We start from the raw sequence: 25,131 nt of genomic DNA, 5'->3' as shown, positions 1-25,131 counted from the left end.
CCTGAGGTCTGCTTTTAGATATGTCACTTCAACACTTCTCCATCCTCCTTCGACTCCTGGCTGCAGCTGCTTGGGTTTCAAGGTGCACAGATCAGGGATGGTCACTGCTGGCTGGGGCAGCACCACGGCCCTGACCCCAGCAAGGGTTGCTAAGTGCTCTTACAACACAAATAAGGATCTGGTGCTTGGCAGCTGCCTGAAATTAATGGGCTGGAGGGGAACTGAGGGACTTTCCAAGGGTTTTGGAGAAACCTTAGGCCAGCCACTTCCCATTCTGGATCCCAGCTTTTCCATCTGTAAAAGCTGAGGGTGAGATGCTGACTTCATGTGAAAGCACTTGGGAGCCTCCACGAAAGCCAAATGCTAAAAACATGCCCCTCTGTCAGGAGTTATAGCCCATTTGTTTTAGTAATATTGGACAATATGAATTACATTTAAAGGAAAAAAAACAAAAATTACTTCCTTAAATATATGAACTTTGCTTGCTGCTACCTTGGCTGATGATGCAGCCACACAATATTTGGATATTGGGGATATTTGAAACATAGTTCACAGAAAAGATACATAATGCCCTGCTATTAATGTCATCAGAGGAAAGATTATTTATGCTCTAGAGATTAAACCTAGATCTATTGGAAAGAAATAAATACAGGTATGAGCTGCTTGATTGATTTTTAATTAGACATTTTAAGATGTATTTATTTTAACTGGTTTCAGGGACAGATCATTATTTATTGCCACATCAGGTTTTACTGGAAACTGGAGGTATGGGGTTCATTTGCCAAACTCACTGCAGACATGAGGGGGGATAGACAAGTCTCAGTCAACAACTGAGAGGATTTTGGAGGAAATCTTTTGATGGCAAAGCAATCCCAAAAAGCAAACCTAGAGGAATTATAATTTCTACTGGTGGAAAGCAGCAGAGCCCACATGGATGACAACAGATGATATTGCAGCCTCCAGGAATCGAGGGATGGAGCAGTACTACAGTGTACATCCCCTGTACCCACCACCCAAATTCCCTAAAATACCTCCCAGATTACAGAACCTCAGAGGTTCCTGTTACATCCAAACCCTCTTATCCCACCCCTCAAAGCCCAATATTTTCTGGAAACCACTCCCTCCCTAAGGCTCTACCCTCTGCAGCAGCAGCATCACTTGTAAAGGGGTTTCAAGTCACTGTCCCCACTGCAGATGTGGGATTACACTCCCTGGCTCTTTTCCTGGGAAAATCAGCCAAGGGATAAGGCTGGGAGTAGGAAGGCTTTGAGCTGCAGAAGTCTCTTCCTCCCACAATACTACACTGATTTGCTTTGCCTAGAGGGGTGCAGAGCAGAAATAAAGAGCAGAGTTTCCAGGCAGCTCTCACAGATAAAAATTATTACCTCTTTTGTCTGGCAAGCTTTCCAGAGTTTTAGCACAAGATATGAGAGCAACAAGTCCCCTTGGGCCTGGCTTTGTGGTCAAAAGGGGCGTGCTTGGGAAAACAATCTGGTTCCCTCCACTATTCCCCAGGCACTGAACAGTATTCCTGGATAAGTAACTCTTCAAGCTGAGTCCCTGGACCTGAGTCCACCCATTCAGCAACAAATCTCAGCTTCAAATGGTCCAGAGGCACCTTGGGAACAAGGGACAAACACTGTGCCCAGGCTGCCTCTTCCAGCTGGGACCTGCAGGACATGGCTGACAGGGAAAGAGATTTTACATCACTGCTGCTCATTCTGCTTCTCCCTTTCATTTTCACAAAGAAAAAGGTAGTTTTGAGGATTTTCATGGAAAAGAAGCATACCCGAGGCCAGATAGGAAATTAAGGAGGTTCAGAAATATTTTTCAGGGATCACAATGAATGTGATCACATCACAGTCCAGTCATTTATAATTCTCTCCAGAAGCCAACAGCTAAAGACTAAAGGTGAGATGCCCTTTAGCATGAAAGAAACTAGATAATTATCTAATCAAGTCAATACTTCTCAGAAGTGATGAATTAATTCAAGCACTCTGTCACTATTTACAAGGCACTTACCCAATGAAACCTGTAAGTGTTTTGCACTGACAAGTTACCAGCAGGTTTTGTTACCTGTGGACTTGTATTTCGTTCTTTTCTGCCACAGGAAGGAAAAGGCTGAAATTTATAATTACTGGGGTGCTTTTAAATAGTGTAATTTTTCAGTAATACACAAAAAAAGGGGGGAAAAAACCCCAACAACAACCAGACTATTCCTATACACGTACACACAAAACACCCAATGAAAAACCACAACCAAACAAAAACAGAAAGAGAAATCCAGAACTTTCTCTTTTTAGTTGAAAAGGTGCCCTCATGCCTTCATAAAAAGACACAGCTGGCGTTAGTGGCAACGAATAGGTGAAGAATTCACAACTAAACAGCAAATGAGAGCAATTAGGCCAGCCAGAGCTTACAGAAAAGCAATCACCCAGCTGAGTGTCTTCCCTGTTCAGGTGACCAAGTGCCCTTACAGTTCAGGTCTCCACCAGGAACTCAGACTCTGTGTGTAAATGTGGGGGAGTTCCCGAGGATTCCCCTTCTTCCCATTAAAAATCAAACCCAAAACTTATTCTTTTGATTATGGAGAAGGTCACAGACCTTAAAAATATTTCAACTTTATTTCAGACTAACACAGTGTTTTCAAATAGACACTAAACATAATATTTATATGGATGGATAAATAGAGAACAAGTATTGTAGGTCAGCAAGTCAAAAGCTTCCCCCAGTTACTGCCATCACACTAAGCTCATATTTGCTAACTTTTCCTATCTCACTGTTTGAAATCACACACGTGCACCACAGTCCCAGCAATGTTCAAAACAAAGCATCTCCAGTAGCTCATTTAAGGAACAATTGTCTAGGCAGAACACCGAACTTTTATCTGGAAGTCTCTGAAGACATCCAGAGTGGGGAAACAAAAAGGAGAACCAATCTCCAACTAAAAGTGTAGTCTGGAGACGTCCTCATTTTCATTACCATATTTCAATTCAGAAAGACTTAATTACCTCCTGAGGATCTGACTGTGATCTAAGTCACTTCATGTTTTTAACAATGAAAGTTGTCCCACTGTAGGAAACTCTTGGCTCATACAGCACTACACCAGATATAGGTAATGACAAAATTATTGGAAATAACTCCTAAAAGTTCCCACGTATTAAATCATATGATGATTATTTTGGGGTCTTCTTACCTCTCCAGTTCTGCTAAATCTTTCTCTATCCCTTGTAGCACCACCCATGCTAACATGCCTCTCTTTTCTGCAGTGCATTTTTCTTTTCCAAGCCAGTTATTAAAGGATTTTTGTTTATTGTTTTGGGTTGTTTTTTTTTTTCCATTTATTACAACAGAAGAAAAGTATTTACTAAAATAATTCACAGTATATCTCCAAGTTCTGACTTTGCCTTGAGGATTTCTAAATATAACACTTCTACCTCTCAAATGCAGCAGTAGTTACAGTCTGGCAAGATCATTGTCCAAAGTGATGGAACACGTGGGATCAAGTTGGAGCAATGCTGTTCCTCTTGCAGATGAAAATAGAGTAATGCATTTGTGGGTCCATTTAATCCTTTCTTTGCTTTTTACAGGCCAAAGGTCCTCTGGGGATCATTGCAAAGTGTTCCCAAGTGCTGCACTCCACATTTGGGATTGGCTTTACTGACAGATGTGAAAACACCTAGCCAGATATTCACCAGCCAATGCACAAGAGGATGCTGAGAGCATAAGTAATCACAGCTAAATTTAAGAATAATGTCCATTTAGGATTTAAGCTATTTTATTCTGAGTTTTTTTGTTTGTAATGAGTTAGTTTACTGATCTGCTTAGAATACAGACTTGCTGTTTGCTTGCTGCAGAAAGTCACCAGATTAAGATGAAATTCAAAATGAAGCAACTGTCCACTATGTGTATAAAGCATAAGTAATTTTAGATTAATGAAACAGAATAGTCTGGATCTCACTGGTAGTGTTTGAGGTCCTAAATATTTTCATTTAACATTAATTTATAATTGCATCTAACCATTTTACACCTCTTCTCTGAGTTGCTTCCTAACCTCATTTTTTGCATGTTGACACTGAAGCTCAGAGTTATTTCCTGAAGTTAATCACCATTTTTATCTTTCTAGCTCTCATTCCTTTTCTACCACATATCTTCATGCCTTATAATCACATGACACAGTGCTTGTTTTTAACATGTTCCTCCAAGATTGAGACTTAGCACAGAATGTCACTGTGTATAAACCTTAATCCAAATACCCATGGCTGTTCCTCAATAATTTAGAAAGCTAGTCACAAATTGATGGCATTTCTTCCTGGTGGTAAGATGTGTTTAGTACAGCTCAGAAAAGCTTTCTTACAGCACTACTTCTCTTTTCTGGGTGCAAATCCCTCATTAACACTCAAAATGATTTTTTTTTTTTTAGGATTAAACTCGTTACAGCAGAAAATGTTTACGAACCTTAAGCCTGATTTCTGGATGCTTTATTCTCTTAGCCTTCTCAGCTGGATTCTTTACTCTCAGTTTCCTCAGCTGGATTGTCAACATCTAACCCAAAGATCTTTATTAAATGTTTTCAGATACCTGCTGCTCCATTTTGTCATGTTTCACTTGGATCTTGGTTGGCAAAGGTGATTTGTATTTTGAACTCTTGGAAATAACAATCTGCAGTACAGCTCACTGTCTGTTTATGCTGCCAGGTGTTTCAGAAGCTGTGCTGAGCCAAAAGCTGGCAGTGAAAGGTGGAAGGGACTCCCCTCTGGTGAACAAGGTCTGTCCAGTGATCAGGACATCCCTTCTTGGTGATCCCTGAGGACTTGGTCAGCAAGGACCACTCTTCCTCCATTCAAAAACTCCAGTTAGGAGGCAAATGAACTTTTGAAGCACCAGCTCAGCCAGCCATGGCCATCTAACAGCTCCCCAATACCATTAATCAGAGTCAGAGCAGCAGCACCAAGTCAAAATAAGGGTCCAGCCACTTCTCCTGTCTCCCAAATAATTCTTGTAGCTTCTATCTGTTTGCAACACAGACTTTCCAAGTCTGACTTAACAAATTGCATTTTATATCAATTTTCCTGGATGCCTTTTAACAAAAAAACCATTTAGCTTCCGCATCATCTGGAAGCAAGGCCTGTGCTGGTGTGAGGCCTGGATGTTACAGACATTGCAGCAGCGAGGAGGAAGAGAGGTGACATTTCTGTGATCCTCAGAGCCACCCAGATGACAACACACATTAGTATTATGAGGGAAACAAGGTTAACTCTTTTTGAAAGACATGCACAACACTTCAATAGAATTCAGCTCTGATCTTTATCTGGGCTTTTATTTGTTTGGGTTTTTTGTTTTGGGTTTGTTTTTTTTTGTTTTTTTTTTTTTAATCACATCAACTGAACTTTGAGGCCACAAATCAAAGAACAGGGTCACTGCTGGAGAGTTCCCTCATTTCTTTACTGCTATTTATTGCCCTGGCCCTCCATGCTTGCATGTACCCAGTTCTTAATTTTTTAATTGTCCTCAGTCACTCATTGAAAAGCCTGTCAAAAATCTATTTGCCAAAGACAGATTCAGCAATGAGCATGGACTTTACTTGCCTATTATGGAAAGGCAAATACCTATTGTTTTTCCTTTTGTCATCAATGGTTTGAAAGCTTTAGTGTGTAAAGTACGAAAAAATCAGCTGTACTTGCTGTTACTTATTCAGGAGATTAAGATGACAAAGGTGTCAAAACAAACAAGCAACACTGATCTACTGCAAATATTTTGTATAAAAGCTCTCAGGAATCCATTCTTAGCATACACCACATGTTTCTTCTTAACGTGGTATTACTGAACAGGGTAAGAATCGAGAAGGTTTTGGTAAGTCACCACTCACAGACAGATAATCTTCTGCACAGAGGAAACTCACACTGGGATTTCTCAATATGAAACTACTGAAAACACACACGAAACACAAATGGGCCAAAACCACAAACAAGTTTCCAGCCCACAATATATGAGTACACATTCCCTTCTCTGAATAAAAGCTCACACTGATGTCAGAAGGACCAGAATAGCACCTTAAATCCAACATCTGCCTCTCAAGTTTTGATCACATCACTAGAGGAAAGTGAGGACAGAAAAAAGTATGGTTTCTACTTGGAATAAATTCGAGTAGCATAACTGCATAAAACACATGAGGAACTCAGTATATTTATTCACCACTCAACTCCCAAGGTGCTGAACCAGTCTCCTAAAGCAGAGTCTCTGAGTCGATCATTTTCGCCCCTTGGTCATGAAAATTTTGATGTCATTAAGGATAAAAGATGCGTATAAAAACAGTGCAACACAAATATTTTAAAATCCTTATAGCTGTCAGGTGAAGATGCTGATTTTAAAGACAGCATTCCCCATTTCTGACTAGGATCAGATGGCTCATTATGTGCCTTGAGATACCATCTCCAGTTTCCTAAAAATCACTCCACTTCAGTACCTCACTGCAGTTACCCCATCCTCCCTGCTCCAGAGGGTGATGTGTTCCTCAGTACAACTGTCCTGGCCATGCTTTAGAGGCAGGAAAAGAACTCATTAGTTATTAATCTGTCCTGGACATCCCACTTCTCTCCTCAATCCCTAGGTGATTTTACTATCATGATTTGTTTCTTTGCCATTCAATGCCCCTTGCAGAAGGGTTTCAAGTAAAGCCTATACATATTTTTTTTTCTAGTAGTACAAATTTGACATCCAGTGGGATTTTTTGTTGTTGTTTTTTAGATTTTTTTTTTTCTTTTTGAGAATTTTTCTTCCTTTTTGATGAGATCTAATGAGACTACACAAGGTAGAAGTGGATATTTTGTTCTCTCCATCCTCTGGAAGATATAAAGTGTATTGATCATCACAGGCAATGTCAAACACCCAACAGCCACCCGAAGATAGCACAGCAAGAAAGTAATAGCTGCAATAAGGTTAAAACCTAGAGTGAAAGTAGTTTAAAACCCCCCCAAAACCAGAATAAAGCTAGAAAATCCTTCACTGATAATTTATGTGTGCTAAGGAGAGAACGCTGAAACCTGAGCAGTGTGGTCAAAACCCAAGGGTACAGCAAGAAGTTGTACTCAGTGAGAAAACCAAGAGTAAAACACTATATAAGGTACTGCTGGGAGATGATCCAGGTGGGAGACTGGCTAGGACTGTAAATTACAGTCCAGGAAGTGTTCACAGAAAGAATAAAATCTTTTTCACTTATTCCTATTGAAAAAACCTCCAAACCAACCAACCAACAACACAACCCCCCCCCCCCCCCCCAAAAACCAAAACAATCCACATTACCAAACAAAATTTCTTTTATAACTTAAGACTCATCAAGTTTATTCTGTGTTTCAGATGCAGTTTTATCACAAATTAAGTAAAATAGAAAAAAACAAAAGGCTAACGGCACAGGCAAAAAAACCCCAAACCAAACCTCAAACATAAAAGCTAGCACCATCCTGTTTCTGAAACACTACTATTTCAAAATCTACAAGTCAAGGTAGAGTAAAAATTCCATCTGAGGTACAAAAACAGAAAAGAAAATTCTAAGATGTACTAATGAATTTTAAGCTTTTAGACCGTTTCCACTCTTTTTTGTCCCTAAGAATCTTTTGTTTTGTGAAATGTGTGACAGGTTTAAGGTATCCAGGCAGAAAGATGTGGTGGTAAAACTCAAAATAGGTCACTGTACTCAAAATGACACCTGAGGAAGAGTAAGCATCACTAAGATCAACCCTAACATCCAGTTAACAACCCCAACTACGATGGGCAAGCCTCCCACATGAGTTTTGCCGCAGCTTTCTCTGATCACAATTTTTTGTCTTCCTCACGTAAGAGTCAGGCAACACATTCTATGGTTTAGGATTTTATTTCTCCATGTTCCTTTTATGAGAGTTTCTGAAAGTTTTGTAACTCACCACCTTGACAGGTTTGAAGATAGATATATTAATTTCCTGACACTCTGGCAGCAACTGCTCTGATAAAAAGGTAATAGCAAGAAGAAAAATAGGTGTTGCTTCCCTGCATTAATTCATAATATGGTTTCACATTCTTTAAGCCCCTTCCTCTCCCATGAAGTTGCTAGTGGAGGGCACTGAAGCAACAATGAAATTCTGCTCTAGTGAAGGAGGGAAAAAGAGGCCTTTCTGTCCCCACAATAAAATGCGAAAACTGAAATTTATATCTAAGTTGTTCCCTGAAAAGCACTCCTCCTGTAAAAGGCTTGCACGGTGCCTGTCTAAAGAAACGCAACTGCAGCATTGTCAAATTATCCCCTCAAAAGGGGGCATTAAGTTGTCCCCAACAAACTCACACCCCTCTGAAATCTACATTTCAGGGCTGAATGTCTTTGCACTCGTCAAGATTGGAGAGCAATGATTATGCACATCTATAGTCTAGCAACAATCCATTAATCTTGAATTTATTCCTTGCAACAGAACATTAAGTGCCTTAAAACATCCAGGGCATAGATTCCCTTATGGAACTAATACAAAGTGAAAAGCTGTACAAGGAAGGTACCAGCACAAGACAGATACACACTAAACAAATGTTATTACGGAAAAATAGCAATTAAGATTCTCTTAATTAGCCTGTCATTTTGTATTTATCATCATAATGTTTGTTTTACAATGCTTTATTAAATCTGGCTTTATGACAAACAGTCTGCTGGCAATGCCTCCTGCTGTGCAACATATGGTGTTACACCTAATGAATATTAATGCTGTGAAGTACAAATGGTCTTCAGGGACAAGGGCTGATGGCTGGGAAACTCCTGCAGATGGCATCATTATTCAAAGAGCTTCACCTCACGTGTTTCTCATCAGGTCTCCTCCACAGCTACCTAGGATGCTGCCTGTGGGCTTTCAAGGGAAGACTAATACATAAAAAAAATCTTCACAGGCCTATTCCCAATTTTCAGGGGGTTTAGGGGTGTGTGTGTGTCTTTTCATTTTGTTTTGGTTTTTTAAACAAAAGTTATAGATTAGCTTCATGTTACAAGTTCTTCTAGTCTTTGCTTAAAAAAAAAAAAAAAAAAAACAAACAACCAAAAAACAACAAAAAAGCCCCCAGCCATCTTCCCAAGCTAAAGACAAGCCTCATTTGGGATTTCTTACTGTGCTAGACAATGTCTAGTGCTGTTCTGAGAAGATCATTTTTCCCTTTTTCCCTGGTCACTTTATTTGTAGCTTTGGAGCCAGCAGAGTCACAGCTCTGAGCTGGACACAAAGGGACCACGGTAAGGAGTTACAAGGAGTGTTAGGCCTTATCTTTCCCTCTCCACTTTTGGAAGCCCTGGGAAGCTCACAGCAGGAGAGCACTCGGGCACATCCAGCTAACAGAGCTCAAGCCCCGCAGCACTTACTCAAAAAATAAACCTGTGTAATTGGGAGACTCTTGAAGAGACCAGGGAACGAATATTACACTGGTTTTGTGTCCTGTATCAGCCTTCACTGAGAAAAACCTTACTGATTACTTCAAGCAGAGCTACTTCTACACAAAGCTACCTCCTACACTGCTTCCCTTAAGGACCAAATCTCTCCAGAGAGACCCTGTCCTTTTATTGCCACCTCCCTCTTCCAGCCCCACCTTCTCCTGTGGGGAGAAGTGATCCTATCAAGTGTGATCCTATCAACTGGTAACTCAGGGAAGGGAGAGGGGGGTGTGCTATCCCCAAATTTCCTTGCCCAGGTGCGTTGGTGGTACATACATGACTTTATTGAGGACAGAACCACCCTCATACCAATAACTGAGCAGTCAGTTCTCTTCCACCCATCCCTGGAGGTGGAAGAGGTCTATCTGTCAAGAAATTCTCTCCCTTTTTTCTGGCTGGAAAATCACAACACCAAGAGAAGTAGTTCATTATGATTTCTACAGCATATCTGTTTAGGGAGCTCCTGCAACTGCACAGATTCCTACTCTAAACAAGCTTCTTATTATTTCACAGCTTCAGCAAAGTAGCTCATGTCTGGCAATGATATGACCCAAGAAGTTATTTCCCAGTCTTTTCAGCACATTAAGTTTTAAAATTTTATTATTGAATATGACTCATTTTTTTGAAAAAAAAAAGCTGCTTGATTTAAAAATTACTTTCTATCATCATTAAAAAAAAACCCCAGACAACAAAACAATCAAAATAACCCACAAAACCCCCCAGCCCACATTCAAAAGCCCTGATTAACTTTGATTTAATTGCTTCCCTTTGCACCCACAAAGAAACAGTGCTGTATCTCAATGAGCAAAGTGATTATGGCTTTCCCTGCACAAAAAAAAAGCACATTATGTTTGTTTGAGAAATCTTCTAGATTCTTCTGGAAGCTTACAAATTAAGAATGACAAAACAGAGCCACCAGATTTTCATAACAAGTGACTCCCAGATTCTCCATCAAGTCTGACTATAGAAATGACAGCTGTGCTCACCAATAGTCACTTTGTTTATGGTACACCAATTATGCAGCATATTCCCCCAAACAGCTGGGCAAAACATGCTTATTTGAATGCCATAAATGCTTCAGCTATTCACAGAACCACCCCAATACATGCTTTTGGCTTCCTTCTGCTGAGAGAAGTCACAGTTTGACTCAGAGTACAGAAAAATAAATACAGCACTGGCTGCCAGAATGCTGAAGATAGGCTCTTGGTTTTCCCCAGAGTTATTTTGAGAATATTACATTTATTTCAGTCTTTCAATTGCCTGTTCCTGCAACAAATAGAAGAAACAACTCTTTTATGTTCAAATATTCTTGGTAAACACTGCAGAGACAGCACTGGCTGGAACAGAAGAAGCAAATCAGCAGCTCGCTCTAGGCCATAAAGAGCTTCACGGCTTTTGCAACACTTCCCGACCCAAAAGGTTCAAGTAATACACAGAGATGGCCCAGAAGAGTAAGAGCACATAGTGCTAAGCCAACCCTACACCTTTACAGTAGAAACCTCCTCCTAGAGGAAAGGAATTAACCCTCACAGGGTCAGGCATCATCTTCTCAGATGAAATCAGACTAATCTACATTTTCATCAGGTTTTTCAGGAACAGCAATCACTGCACCTGCTGCTCTCCAAGCCAAAACAGTATGGTTTGAAATGAACCAAGTCTCATGTACATATCTTAGGGTGTTTGAGGATATTGCCTGGACAGACAAAGCTTGGTTTCTGCTGTCAGAAAGAGCTCTGTGTCCAACTCACACATCACCTCCCAGCTCCATTCCTCATTCCCAAAGAGAATCTCCAGTAGACATACAAAGAACTAATTAGATTGACAAATTAACACAGTAAACTGTGGCTGAAAAGCCAGTAAAGGTTCATTTAAGTCCTGAGGATCAGAAGGGTATTAATATCACCATGAATGAATCAGTGCAGAGAATTCCTTGTCAGCAGAGAATTCCCCTCTGGTGCTTGAGAGAAATCATCTGGAAGCTGCCACAATTCTGGTGTGAGGCAAGAGCAAGGGGAATAAATGGCAATAGACGTGTATTAAAAAGCTATTGAATTTATCAACAAAAAACTCTGTGGAGTTTTGGCAGTCTTTGGACACAAGGTCAGAAGCTGTCCTGCCAATGTCCTCCTCCATCCCTCTGCTTGGCTGACGCTTTTTCCCACTGCACGCTGAGAACAAAGCAGAGGTTGGACTCTCACCCTCTCTTTACTTGTTTTCCTGTTTGTTAAAAGACCATCAATAATGAAGGCAGATCTCTGGGAATGAGGTTTGTATTCAGCTTGTGACATTTGTTGTAACTGAATCCAAAAAAGTGTAAAACATCGTGGATGTTTCTGTGCAAGTGGATAAACAGTAGCTGCCGCTTTATGGATATTCTGGCTTATATTTGGCTTTAGAAACTAAAGCAGTTTCTAAAGAGGCAAATGCTTCATTTTTCATATGGGATCTAGGGAATACATCACATCTGATTAGACTGAATTTTAAGGCAGAGACATTACAGGCCAAACTTACAGTCTTGATATAATAGACCTTACACTTCTACATTGCTCAACACAGACGGTGCAAAATCTCTTAGGAGTTATTTCTTCCCTTGTCTTCCTTTTAAAATAAAAGGAAAAAGGGTTTTGAGACACAGAAGATGACAGAAAGCTTATATTTTAGCCTGATAAAGTTAACTCAGTTTATTTGCCAATTTTGAGGAGCAGCCTGCTGTCAAGGAGCAGGATCTCTCAAGTTATTTGTAGTTTGACATCAGAATTGTCTCTTGCCCAGAGTGCTTCTCCTCAAGGCACCGACCCTCACTTCCCTCTCATGGCAGCCCCTACCCAGCTCGGTGTCTGAGCCTGTGGATGGGACAGCAGGGATGAAGGGGATGAGTAAAACCACAGCAAAATCTCTATCCCTTCTCCCTTCTCCTTGCACACTGACTCAGGGCAGGCCAGTCCGGGGCTGACAACACACCAAACTGGGTGGAAGGAACAGCCTCGACCTCCTGGGGCAGAGAATACCCAGGAAAGGCACTCTTTTGGCACTGCTGAATCCAAACCTACAGCAGCTGCTGAGACACCCAGAAGGTCTCTTTCTGTCTGGCTTAAGGCTGTAATTTTGTAGCCTGAGGCTGCTGTCTTCTTTTGCCTATTTACCCGAGAGGAACAATTAGCAGTTTCCCCCAACAGAGGTATCTGAATACCACTTTCTGATTGTTATTCCTGCTTCGTGGCTCAGCATACACTTTTTTAACCTTTATTTAGTTTTCAAATTAACAGTGTTTGTATCGTGATCAGTTTAAACCAGACAATTTCCACAGCAGTTTGTGCTCTTGTTACCCAAATCTGAACAGTAGTTCAGCATTATAGCTATTTCAGCATTCAGATCACTGACCTTGAAAAGCTCATCCAAATGATTGATAATGGAGCTTCATTCTTTAAAATGGGTCTCATTCCTGATAAAGGTACTACAAAGTAAACACAATTAAATGTAGGTCTGAAAACTTTGCTGCTCCTCCTCCAGTTCCAGACAGCTTTCCAGATGCTGAGGTCAGCTTGTGAAATTCTGCACCAGATCCCCCTCCAACACCTTCATATATTTCTAGGAAGTTCAAACAAGCAGCTACAGAGAAGGTAAAACCCATAATGGTTTCCAAGGATGAAGCCTGCAGCTGCAGGGCTCACTGTGAGAGCAGAGGCAACTTTTCTTGGGCTGCTGATACAGCTTCAAAGATAAACACAGGCACTAAAATAACCAGTCTCTCTCTTATCTATTGTACGTCAAAGCTGTTTTCTCTCTTGCACAGTACAGAGAGGGAAAACTTCTTGGCTGTTTGGTATCTTATGCAGCTGCTTGACTTCTCTGAGGGGACATAATTCAATACTGAGAACTTTTCATACCCAGACATGGGTGGGAACAATAACAGATTCCTACAGATTTTGGGGCAAAACTGGAAGAGAAGTGACTTTTAAAAAATGACTGGGCTACACCAGCTCACCTGAGAGTTTTCATTACACTTCTAAGTATGTTCTCTAAGCAACAGAATAATTCTTTTAATTGACATTAACCTCCAGCTGCTGGGGCTAGGGGTAGATTTTACCCTGACCCCATTCTTGCTACCAGGCTCCTGATTTTTCCAAGAGAGTGTAAATCCCACAGTGTCCAGGTTATAACATTTTCCCCATCACTGTACCAACAAGCAGGTCAATTCAGCTGGCTGAAATAAGCAGTTTCTCCAGAAGACAAGAGCATCTCATCAAGTGTTCTATTCCTAAGCAAGCCAGCAAAGGTTAAAACAGCATTAACGTTGATGTCCTGCTTATGAAATGTTTGTCACACACAGGAGGCGAGTGGTTCACAATACTGTGCTAATTCAATAATGAGAGTAGCCATGAAGTTTGTGGTTTTTAATTAATTGGTGTTGTATCCATCTTAAATGTCAAGTACTAAGCTCCTAGGAACTATGCACCATCCATGAAAATAGCAGAAATGGCAGGTATAATGCATCATATCTTATATACTAATAAAAACACAGACTGCTAGGCTTAATAAGGTCATGGCTTACTGCTGTCTCTCAACAATAAAAAGCTTAATGCAACGCTGGGTTCTGCATGATCTTCATAGCCAGAATTAATGAGGAGGAATCACAATTAATAGTTTTCTATGAACCAATGGATCACAAGTGACAGGGGCTTATTCACAATTTATGAAGTCCTGATTTTTTCTTTTTTTTCTTGGTGGGTAGAGGGCTGGAAAATTGCAAAGAGATAATGAAAAGCAACTACTACACAGAATATGGTAATGCAGGTTTATAATCAGAAGCCCCAGACGTGCCCATGGCAGGGAACTAGTGAGCTGCAAGCTTGCAGCTCCTACAGGGATGAGATTTAAGACACACTGACAGAAAAGTACCTGGGGCAGCATCTGCAAGTAAATCACTACTGTATAAAGTGACCTACAGAGGGCATCTTTCTGCATGATTTGTGGTCTGAAACATGAATCACAAAAGACAGAGGAGAAAGGTACCTGAGGAGGGAGAGCTGAGCAAGGAGGCAGACTTTCCTCTGCTCACTTACCAGTCACAATATCACAAGGTCCTCCAACCCTCAGGACCTGGGTTTCACAATAAATCATATTCTGAATACTCACAAATCAAATTTAAGTCATGGGTCTAAAAGTTCATAGTTACGTGGCTCAAGCTACCAGAGTTTCAGTTCCCCAGCCTTTTCTAGGTTTATCTGAAATCCTGTAAAGGCTTAGGTTTATACCTTTGGGCACGTACAGAGTTGTCACAGTCTTGATACAGGTGGGCCCCTTGCTACTTCTTTATTTAAAAAAAAAAACCAACAAACTTACCAAACAAACCAGCAAAAACTACCAAAAAAACCCCCATGATACAGACACTAGGTTTTTGTCATTTAAAAGTGAAATATTTGAATCAACAGAAAGAGTGGACCAGAAATACTGAGTCCTAGACCAGACCTTCACCTCTTCTCCCTAACCTTTCAACAGTATTGTCCCTCTTTAGACCACAGGGTCATTTTAGAGCCCTCCTAACTGCAGGTAGCTCTGCAAGTCCCCAGGAGACATCACAGCCACACCAGAGCTCAAACCAGGAGTGTCAGTGGTACAGTGCCCAAGCTTCCCAGTGGTTCAAACCCTCAGCTTCTTTGGCTCCTTAAGATCTCCCGTGGGCCACAAAAGGAAAGCAAGGTGACCTCCTTTACCTTGTAAGGGGAAAATACCAATGGAAGTATTCTGCCTCTGATCCAGAGCCCACATGGCATTTGGGCCAGCACTGCAGAGGGTTTGAACTGAGGTGCTCAATAAAATGTGCTTTGCTTTCTCGCAGCTGGAGAACAAGTCCTTCTGTAGCACAGGGAAGTGACAGAAAAAGAAATGGGTTCCTTGTAGTGGCAGAAAAACACAAAATTGAATGAGTTTGGGAGGGCTTTGCTGGTACAAATATTGTCAAAGTGAACATCACTGGTTCAAGGCTCCCACACCCTTTCTCCTCCCCATCTCAACCTAGAAACCCTTTTAGCACCTAATGTGTTTTCCATTTTAACATTTTGGCTAAGCAAATCCAGTGGTTGTTTTCCCTGACACAGCCAGTTAGCAGGGAGATAGAAACGAAGGCAGACTGATGAAACCTGGCACAATAATTCCAGCTATGACATAGACTGTGCACTCTTAGATTAATTATTGAATTGGGGTGATTGGTTACAAGGTGAGCTCCTGTTTTCTTTCTGCAGCAATAGATGCAGATCAGAGCAGGCAGCTGGTGACATCAAAAGGCCTGGGCAGCACATCTGATTTTCCATTTGCATCTGCATAACTCCACCGATTCAGATTTATATGGGGGTGGAACAGAGAATAATCAAAGCCAGTGTGCATTATCTGAGCTAGGGCAAAAAATGTCAGCAACCTTAATCTTTATAAGGAATCCATCAAGCAGGGCTTTAATGCAGCCTGGATGGTACACCCAAAGCTGCTGGTGCACAATGATGGATGCGTGGCAGGTAACAGAGCTTGAAAGCAAGGAGCAGATAATTGAAATACACGTGTAAACTATTAGGCTATCACTCCCTGCGGGGCAGGCAGGGGGAGCAGCAGCAGGATGGCTTCCAGGTGGAGCTTCTGGAACCTGAACTGTCTCCAGCCCAGGAGGGGACACATAGCAAGGGATCAGGAGAGAAAAATATCCCTCGATTTTTGATTAAAAAAAAAAGGCTACAGATGCACACAGCACGAATAAAAGTAAGAGCTATGACATGGCAGAAGGGCAGGTTCTGGTTAGGAATCTGTAGTTAACAGAATTCTTTCCCTTAAGTGGACTGATAATGGCAGGAGGCAGGGAGGAGGAGGAGGGTGGAAGGGACTTGCAGGAACAGCATCAGCCATGCCCTGACCTGGGCTAACTGCACATCGCAACTCTTCAGCAAGCAAAAGTGACTCCAAGGTCGATGTAGTCCAAAAAACCAGCACAGCACATATTCCTCACATCCCCCTGTGCAGAATGAGGCACAGCTGAGCCAGACAGGGTGGGTGCTGGCAACCCCACGCTGCTGGACAGAGCCTTCAGAGTGACAGTGCACCGAAAAAAACCCACCAGCAACACTGATGCAGGGGTCTAATGGCTTCTCACTACCTGCAGGAGTGGAAAAACACCTTTAAATCCTATGTGCATCTTCTATTCTAATATATCTGAGGATTCAGCCCTAATATTTCATTTTTACCCACACAGTCTTTGATATGTGAGGACAGGAACTTCAGAACTCACTCATGCAAAGCTAAGGACACAAGCAGAAAAGTGATCCGTTTGCAGGGAACCATTTGACATGGATCAGCTACTGGTTCAACTATTGGAAGTGAAAGAAAATGGGAGCGCATCCTTTTACACAGACATAAATGTCAGAGCTGTCCTTAGAAGTGAAAGAACAATTATTGCAAGAAATAAAGCTGAAACATTTCCTGTAAACACACAGATGCACAAATGGTGAACTTGTGAAGCCGTGTGCTCATTGCAATGCTGCAGAGAGTAATAGAGCAGAGGTAAGTTACCTTGGTTAGAAATGCACAAAAAGCCTGCACATTTACCCGCCAGCCACAGGACATGGTCTGCTTGCAGGGCTGATTTCTTCCCCCCAGTGCTCCTGGTCACAATGGATGTTGTTTCATCCTTCCCCCCATCCTTGGTCGGTCCCTCTAAAACACAGATAGGTGGTTGAACTCTTCCAAACAATTTTTGAAGGCAAGTTTTTTTCTGCTTTACTCTCAGAATGGGAAATAGAGCTGAGTGACACCACAAGTGATGACATCAGCTTTAACAGCTCCTCAAAACTTAGATTATGCATGAAACATTTCTCCAACAATTCCCCAAGCCCCTGGTATTTTTCCTGGCCTCCAATTGCAATGTGTTAGCCAAGAAAAGATACACTTCACAGGACCTCTGGAGATCTTTGCTCTGGTGATAGCTTGGAGCTGTATTCAGCACAAAGCCCCTACACAATGGCTTGAGCCATCACCTGCTTCTGTCTCCCCACACAGAACTTTGATGCTGATCCCCAAAACCCCATTTCCATTGCACACCTCCACTTTCTCCCACCACCCTGGGTCTCCTGGAACATTTAACCTGAAGATGTTCTGTATTTGGAGCATCAAAGTATTTTCTCCAAGACCTGTGCTATTTGATGTGCACATGGTTCTCATTAGTAAGGAATGGTTTGGGCTTTATGAAGAGATTAACTTTGCTGAACTTGTTCATCGGGTGAAAAACAGCTTTCAGATGCAGAACTTCTGTGATCCTTCCTTACCCAGGATGATTTTAGGATATGAAATAAACCAGTTGCAAAATCAGTCTTGCTCCTTGCAGACTCTGGGAGTGAGTGGCAATAAAGGGCATATTCATCAAAGGTTAGTGCTCAGAGTGAAGGAGTCCATATGGCTTTAGACTGGAACAGGGGGAAGAGGCAAAGGAGGGGGACAAAGGGGGAAAATTTCAGTCAGGCCAAAGACTATGAGAGAAAATGTATATTTGAACAAGAGTATTGCATAAGGAGGCCTGAATGATACTTCCAGAGATAAGTCCAACAGACAGCAACTTTTCAAGTGCTAAAAGAGGGAGAGGAAGACTGTCAGCACACCTGGTACTGCATTTACTGTGCTCGCTAGAGTGGCTGAAGAAGTCAGATGAGCATGCAAATTAAACAATAAAAAAAAAATCATTGAAGTCAAAATTGGGAAGATTTAGTTTCAAAGTCTTTTAGTCTCATTATTTGTATATTTCACACAGCTATTTTTCAAGAGCTACCATATTGCATTTTTGCAAGACCCTGAACAATAGACTATGAGTGAATATATTCCAAGCAGAAAGAGATTGATTGCCCTGGAAAATTTCCCCAGATATTCCAAAATCATGTAACCCATACCTTGAATAAGTGTTGAGAGCCTCCCACTGCCAAATAGGGAATTTAAAATTCTAGATATTAAAGCTGATTACTTCAAGTAAGCATGAAAAAGAATTACTTAACTGCATAAAAATGAAGAGCACTGGCAAAATAAAAGAAATTTCTCTTGATTCAACTTAAATATAAAAAAATAACTGATCAAGCAGCCCAAGGTATTGTGCTGCATTCTCACAGTTTAGCTGGCATTCACACCAGACCTGTCTCTGCCCCATATATCAGAGAGAGAAGAAAAATTGCTTAAAGCCTCAGTATCATCAAGAGATTTATAAATGGCAAGGTTTAGTTACAGCAGATTGAATTCATGCCTGCATCTTATCAAACTGGGGCCAAATTATGCCACAGATCTCAGGTTTAAGGCGAGGCACAGGGAACAGACAAGCTATTCACTTGCACCCAGGGCACAAAAGGGAAGGGCCAGATGTGGGAGGGAAGGTGAAGAAGTATCATTTAACCAGAGATGTTAAATCCAGGTCTTAAAGTGTGCCAAGGGAAAAAAAACCCACAACCAACCAACAAGTGAACAAACCCATCTGCTCTTGTTGGTTAACTCAATTGCAGCCCCACCTCAGCACTGCAGGAATTACAGGGTGCTGCACAACTTCTCACCAGGACTGCATCCTGCACTTCCCCAGGAGCTGGGGGAATGCTTTCTGCCGCTGAAAGCTAGGAGGTAGATGAACATATTTTCTCCCTTGCCAGCACTTGCTGTACAACTGAGGCAGAGTTTCACTTGGCAGAACCGTGTTCAGAAAGCTTGCAGCACCCCATCAGACTTCCCTCAGCTTCTTTACACTTCCCTCATGCTGGAGCAGAATGGAAGTTATTCTGAAGACTGAGAAAAATGTCAGTTTAAAATATTCCTGTGTGAATTTGGCACCAGTTATCTTGCTTAGTGTCTTCACTGTAAATTAATTAGCTCTTCTACAGACACATTTTCTATTTATAACACTTTCCTCAGTGACATTGCTGCTGACTTCTTCTTGCCTAAATATTACATGCCATCTGTGGGCTCCCTGTTGTTTCACCCACAAGTCAAACAAACAAACCACAACTGAAAGCACTGCTATCAGTGCATTCAGAAACAAAGCTGATGGTATATTTTAAATTTGGCAATATACAATGGGCAACATGCATACATAGAAAACAAAACCAAAACAATTTATACAAATAGCTGCCCAGTCCTTCTGTGAAAAGAGGATGCTGTCCCAAATTGCTCCCACTGAGGGTCTTTCTCCCTCTCTTTCTCTTATAACAACACTCAGGTGTTCTATACTACTTTCAGAAGGAAACCTTAAAAGACTGTGAAATGATGATTCTAATATGCACAAGGAAGTAAAATAAATTGTGAGAAGCAGGTTATAGCCAATCCAGGAAACTTCACATACCCAAGAGCTAACTCTACTGATTTCTTCATTGGTCTGCTCTGTCTCTTTATAAGGGTTTCAACTGATGAATAAAATGCAGAAAAAATACAAGTTGCATTAAAAAAATAGAAAATACTTTAAATCTTTGCATTAATCCCTAGAGGTGGAGCTGCCCTCTCATAATAAATTTCTTGTAATCCCCTACAGATAAATGACACTTAAATTTACACACACACACCCAAAAAAAAAAAAAAAAAAGACACTTCAGTTGGGAATAGGTAGCTGGAAATTCCTTCTCCTCCTCCCTCAAGAATCTGATTTAGAAATATGTTGAATAAGAGTTTTGTTCCCACTTAAAAAAAAAAAAGAAAATCAATCGACTATCACAAGATATGCAGGTCACTAGGGGATACAGGGGAAAGGGTGAGGAAAAAGGCCAAGAAGCCTTTGGGAACAGGAAGAAGTGGTGTGAAAAGAGTGAACCTGAAGAACAAATATTGCTGTGCAGGGACTTGCAGTCTCCAGAGAGAGGAGAACCCTGAGTGATGCATCCAAGAGATTGTTGCTCGAGCAACTGCAGAGATAAGCACTGTGCACCAAAAAGAGCATGAAGAAGCTATAGAGGAAACACTGTTGTCAATCTAACAATGCTTTTTCTTTCTCTAGATAGAATATGATAGAAAAGGAAAACTTATTGCCTTCATGAATTCTTATCAAGGTTTACAGTGTCCTTATGCATCAGGCATTAATATTTCACACATTCGAGGTGAGTCAAAGTGTCCCTGCTCCCCTCACAGGTTTTCTCTTTGGTGCACAGCAGAGATTTTTGGAGACATCCCTTATCACATACCAATTATTTAGCAAATACTTCCCTATGTCATCTTTTCCTAAAGCTTCCTACAGGACACAAAGATCTGTCCCAATTGGTGCTGCGTTTAACCAAAACCAAAACCCAGTGCCCAGAGACCCAATGGACTGAACTCTCCTCTGCAAACACTGATTAATTTTCTTCTTCACATTCTTATCACCATTTCTGATTCAGGTCCAGACAGAAAAAGACAGAGGGCAAAATATAAAGATAAATAGATATAGACACACACCTTGCCCAAACACCCTCGTGCACCTTGGAAAACACTTGATGTGTTTTTTACCTCCCAGTCACCCCCAACACCAATTTGCAGTTACAATCAGGTTTTCATCTTGGCTATCACACCACAAAGATCGCTAGCTAATTGTCGGTTGTATCTTTTCTCTCCTTATAAAACTGGGGAGATGTTAAGCTTAGCTATAGTGTGGAATAATTCCTCGACCCTGCTTTCAGAGATTACTGCCCCCACACCAGCTAGAAGCAAAGAAATCCAATGTCTCCATCTACAGCTTTCAGGTTCTTCACTAGCATTTTAAACAGAGATTTGGACAAAAATTAAGGCAATTGGTACCCCTGAAAAAAATCTTCAGACACTTAAGGCTTCAAAATGGCTTATTAAATTATTATTGAGACTCTAATCAATCACATTCCAGAGATATTATTAAAAAAAAAAAAAAGGCAATTTCTGAAAAGCTTTAAGGCTTTAGCACTCTTTACGTCTATAATCAGTGCTTAGATTCCACAGCTTTGCCTGGATTTAAGCACTTCCTAATACAGTTAAGTTCATCAAACTTCTGCAAGGTCAGCATAAGATGTTCTGGAGCAAATGCCTTCTAAACCCTGTACATCCAAGCTCCAATAGCAAAAGAAAAGGAAAGTGGGATACACCACAGGATTTTTCTACCATTAGTGTTACAGATATCTCCACTTATGAAAGTTTTTAGCAGAGAGTAATGCAATGATTAAACAAGACCCTGGTTAAAAGCAGTGAAGACTTCAGAGGGCAGGAAAGGAGGGAGAAGGAAATGTGACACAAATCAAAAAACTGCTATTTGACTGAAGGAAAACGAAAATAAAAGAGTCAAAAGCAGAGGTATGAAAAACCAAAAGACACATATGCACGAGGAAGCTGAAAAAATACAAATGAAACACACGCAAATGAAAAATAAATTCACTTGATACAAAAAAATGTTATGTACTGGGCTTTTTTGTGCCTTCTATCTACACAAATAAGAGATGCAGCAGGAACCAGGGAAATAGTAAATGCTCAATCCTTCCCCAGCCACACAGAGTAGAGCGAAGTTTGGGTCATGACTCAGAATAGAGCAGACATCCCAGATTTGCTCACTGATGTAAAGTTATCCTTATTGTTTTAAGGCCCCTTTCTAGGGACAAGTTTCATCCTGAGGACAGGCCCAGTAATTACAGGCAGGTCTCCTCAGTGATGAAGTTCCAGCCATGGCCAGACAACATCAAGAAGGAAGGAGCACCCAACATGTCTCCTACAGGCACTTGGTTACAAAATTGAGAAAGCACCAAGCACAAATAAGAGGGAAATGATGGATCTGAGCAGTTATTCTTTCGACATTCCTGCTAAAGGCTCTTCCAGGAGCAGTTTATATCCAGGCAACTCACTGTAGCAGTGCCCATAGTTTCCTAATCAAATTAGAAAGATTGAGTCATTAGGGTCAAGTGACCAGCCACAAAATGATTAAAGACAGTAATCAGGAAATCAAAACTAATTAGTACCTAAGCCTATTAAAATGGCTTCAAAAAAAATTACTTGTACATGAATTTATGTCCAGAAGTTCAATTTTGAAAAGTAATAGAAGCTTCAGGTACAAGTTGCAGCATTCCTGAGAAGAGCAAAGCATTTCACTGGGACAGCAAAACACAGGAAAAAAAAGGGCTTAGTTCCAAGTCAGCATTTTTAGGTGAATAAGCAGATTTTGAAGGGTCAGAAGTGTCACAGAGCTTGCAGTCTGAGCTCATCTGAAGAATCTCACACAGAATTTATGGTTAACTCATCTACAACTGCATTTTTAAACATCCAGCTTCCGGAAATTTTGCTCCTAAATTTAGAAGCAATAAAAGGAACTGTTTTCAGAAGTTCTGAGAAGCTAAGGGGAGAAAACTAGAAAATAAGTAATTTGCTCAATTTTTAGTTGCTGGAAAACCTCAAAGTCTAGGATTTTTTTGTATGTGGAGACCCAGAAGCTGAGACACCCTCCTGGTTACACAGGACTGGATAGGCCACCAGATTTCTAGCTTTTTTCTAACGCAAATGCAACCCTTAATTTAAGACATTTCAGCATTTTTGTATTTATTCTCCATTAAAACCAAGAAATGGAAATGAGCATAAAAATTAGGAGTTATAGGGAACAGAAAAATCTCATGCAACTATTTTATATGTCAAGTTCAATTCTGATTTCACTTAAGAAAATAATTTTTACTTGTTTTTATTAGGAACATGAATCCAAAGAGATTTATTCATATGATATATGGCTTATCCTTGTGCACAGACAAAGTTCTTTTGGAGACAACACTTCCAGGAACTGTGAAATTAAGCACATTATTCTTTCCGTAGCGAGGTTTTCTTCCTGGCCCAGTCTCTTCTGCAAGCTGTCAGTACATTTTAGGAAACACATTTTCTTGCATCTCAGCTCTTAGTTCAAAGCACACTCACAGATTTTTCTCATGGCAACAAGTAACACAACATGCATAACCAACTAACCACATCATCAAAAGTAATAACACAGCAAGCAGTTTTTAAGTTCAAAATTAATGATGTGATGATTAGAGTCAAAATAAAAGCAGAATTATTATTTTTTCTTTTTATCTCTTGATCATAACTTTTCTACTCCAGCCCCACACATTTTCAGATGATTTTTGGCTGCTGTGTCACCCAGTTTCATAGAAAAAGGAGTCTACTCTCCTAGTCATTAATGCAAACATTAATACCTCATACTCAAGTCCAGCTGAGGATATATAGGATTTTGGAACTTGAGTAGTCTGTCATACATTGTGATTTCAACTGAATGAGATTATTTTTAAAAAACAAACTACTTCCCATGGAAGTATTTATTCAATTTTATTTCATTTTTAAAGAATAATCTGGAAAATTCTGATGCAGAAAAATATGTCACAAAGAGACTCCTTGGCACCCAGCAGGAACAAGAATTGTAGACCTTATCCCCCATCACCACCCTGTCCTTTGGGAAGTTAGGTCACATATTTTAGCTTGTCAATGAATTAGAAACTATATTTCTGTTCAAAATTTTCTCTTTTCTTACACCAGCTCTTGCTACTTTTCATATGTTACCTCAATTCTTTCCTCAGCTCCTTCACTAGATCTCTATGCCATCTTTATCCCATCTTCCCCCTACAAAATCCCATGGATTACTTCAGAACTGTGGCTGCAGCAGTTCTCTCTTTATCTCTCTGATGGCCCTCCTCCAGTCACTGCCTTGTTCTAAGGCTCAGCGCAGAAAGAACCATCTGGTACACGTTAAACAAGCTTAGATTGAAAATTACATTTTTTTTTTGTGGCTGGAATAGGCCACTATGGCTAAAAAGCAAAGGGAAGCAGGGAGCACCAGCTGCAGAGTTTATTCAAGCCCTGCAGAGGATCGCATCTGCACTGTGCCTGACGTGAGCACGGCACAGAGGTCCACGTTCTCTGGCCTGAGGCACATGGGAGAGGAAGGGTAGGAGCACATTGAGCTGAGGGGCAGGGAGGCCCTAAACTCGACTTCGTAGGTGCCATTTTGGATTAAATACTAAGATCACTTCAAATCTGCCTCAGTAAAATCCCTGCAAGCACACCACGAGCCACACAGGCCAGCAGGCAACGCTGCCTGCTGACACAGAGAGGAGCTAACACTAAAAATTACATGCACAGCACATTTCTCAGTGTTACACCAGATAAGCAGCATGTCTGGCAGTCATTCAGTTTGAGCCCGTTCTGTTTCTGAGGGTGTGTGTTTCTTGAGGTTTGGCTACCAAATGTTGTGCTCTAATTATCATTGCTTCCTGGAGTTCTCCAGCCCCTGAGACAGACCCTCACTGGATGTATTGTGCTCTTTGCAGAAGTAGCAGCTGCTGGTGTTCACCTGGATGCATTCATCAGGGTAGAGCTCCTTAACACTATTTCAATCATTTTTGCAGGAAAATCAGCGCTAAACAACCCCAAATCTCTCCTCTGCTTCTTGCTTATATGAAGCTTTCAGCTGTTCTGAAGCTTACTGTAAAGACGAGAGTCTATGGGTTGTTAGCAATAAAAATGTTAATTTGGCTCTTCTATAAAATAAACTCAGTACTAAATTTAAAAAAAATATATAAAAATCACATTAAAGTAGTTACAGCAAATTTCCTAGGTAATGAAGAAGGTATGGTCCTTCATTTCCACCTCTATCATTAGTTACAGATGTCGAATTTTAAAATATTTTTCCATGATCATGGACTGTACGCCCTGGGAAAACAAATATCTGGGGGAGGGAGAGGAATTTG

The sequence above is a fragment of the Coloeus monedula genome, assembly GCF_965178545.1.
Source record: "Coloeus monedula genome assembly, chromosome: 3".
Classification (NCBI taxonomy): domain Eukaryota; kingdom Metazoa; phylum Chordata; class Aves; order Passeriformes; family Corvidae; genus Coloeus; species Coloeus monedula.
This window is presented reverse-complemented; position numbering follows the sequence as displayed.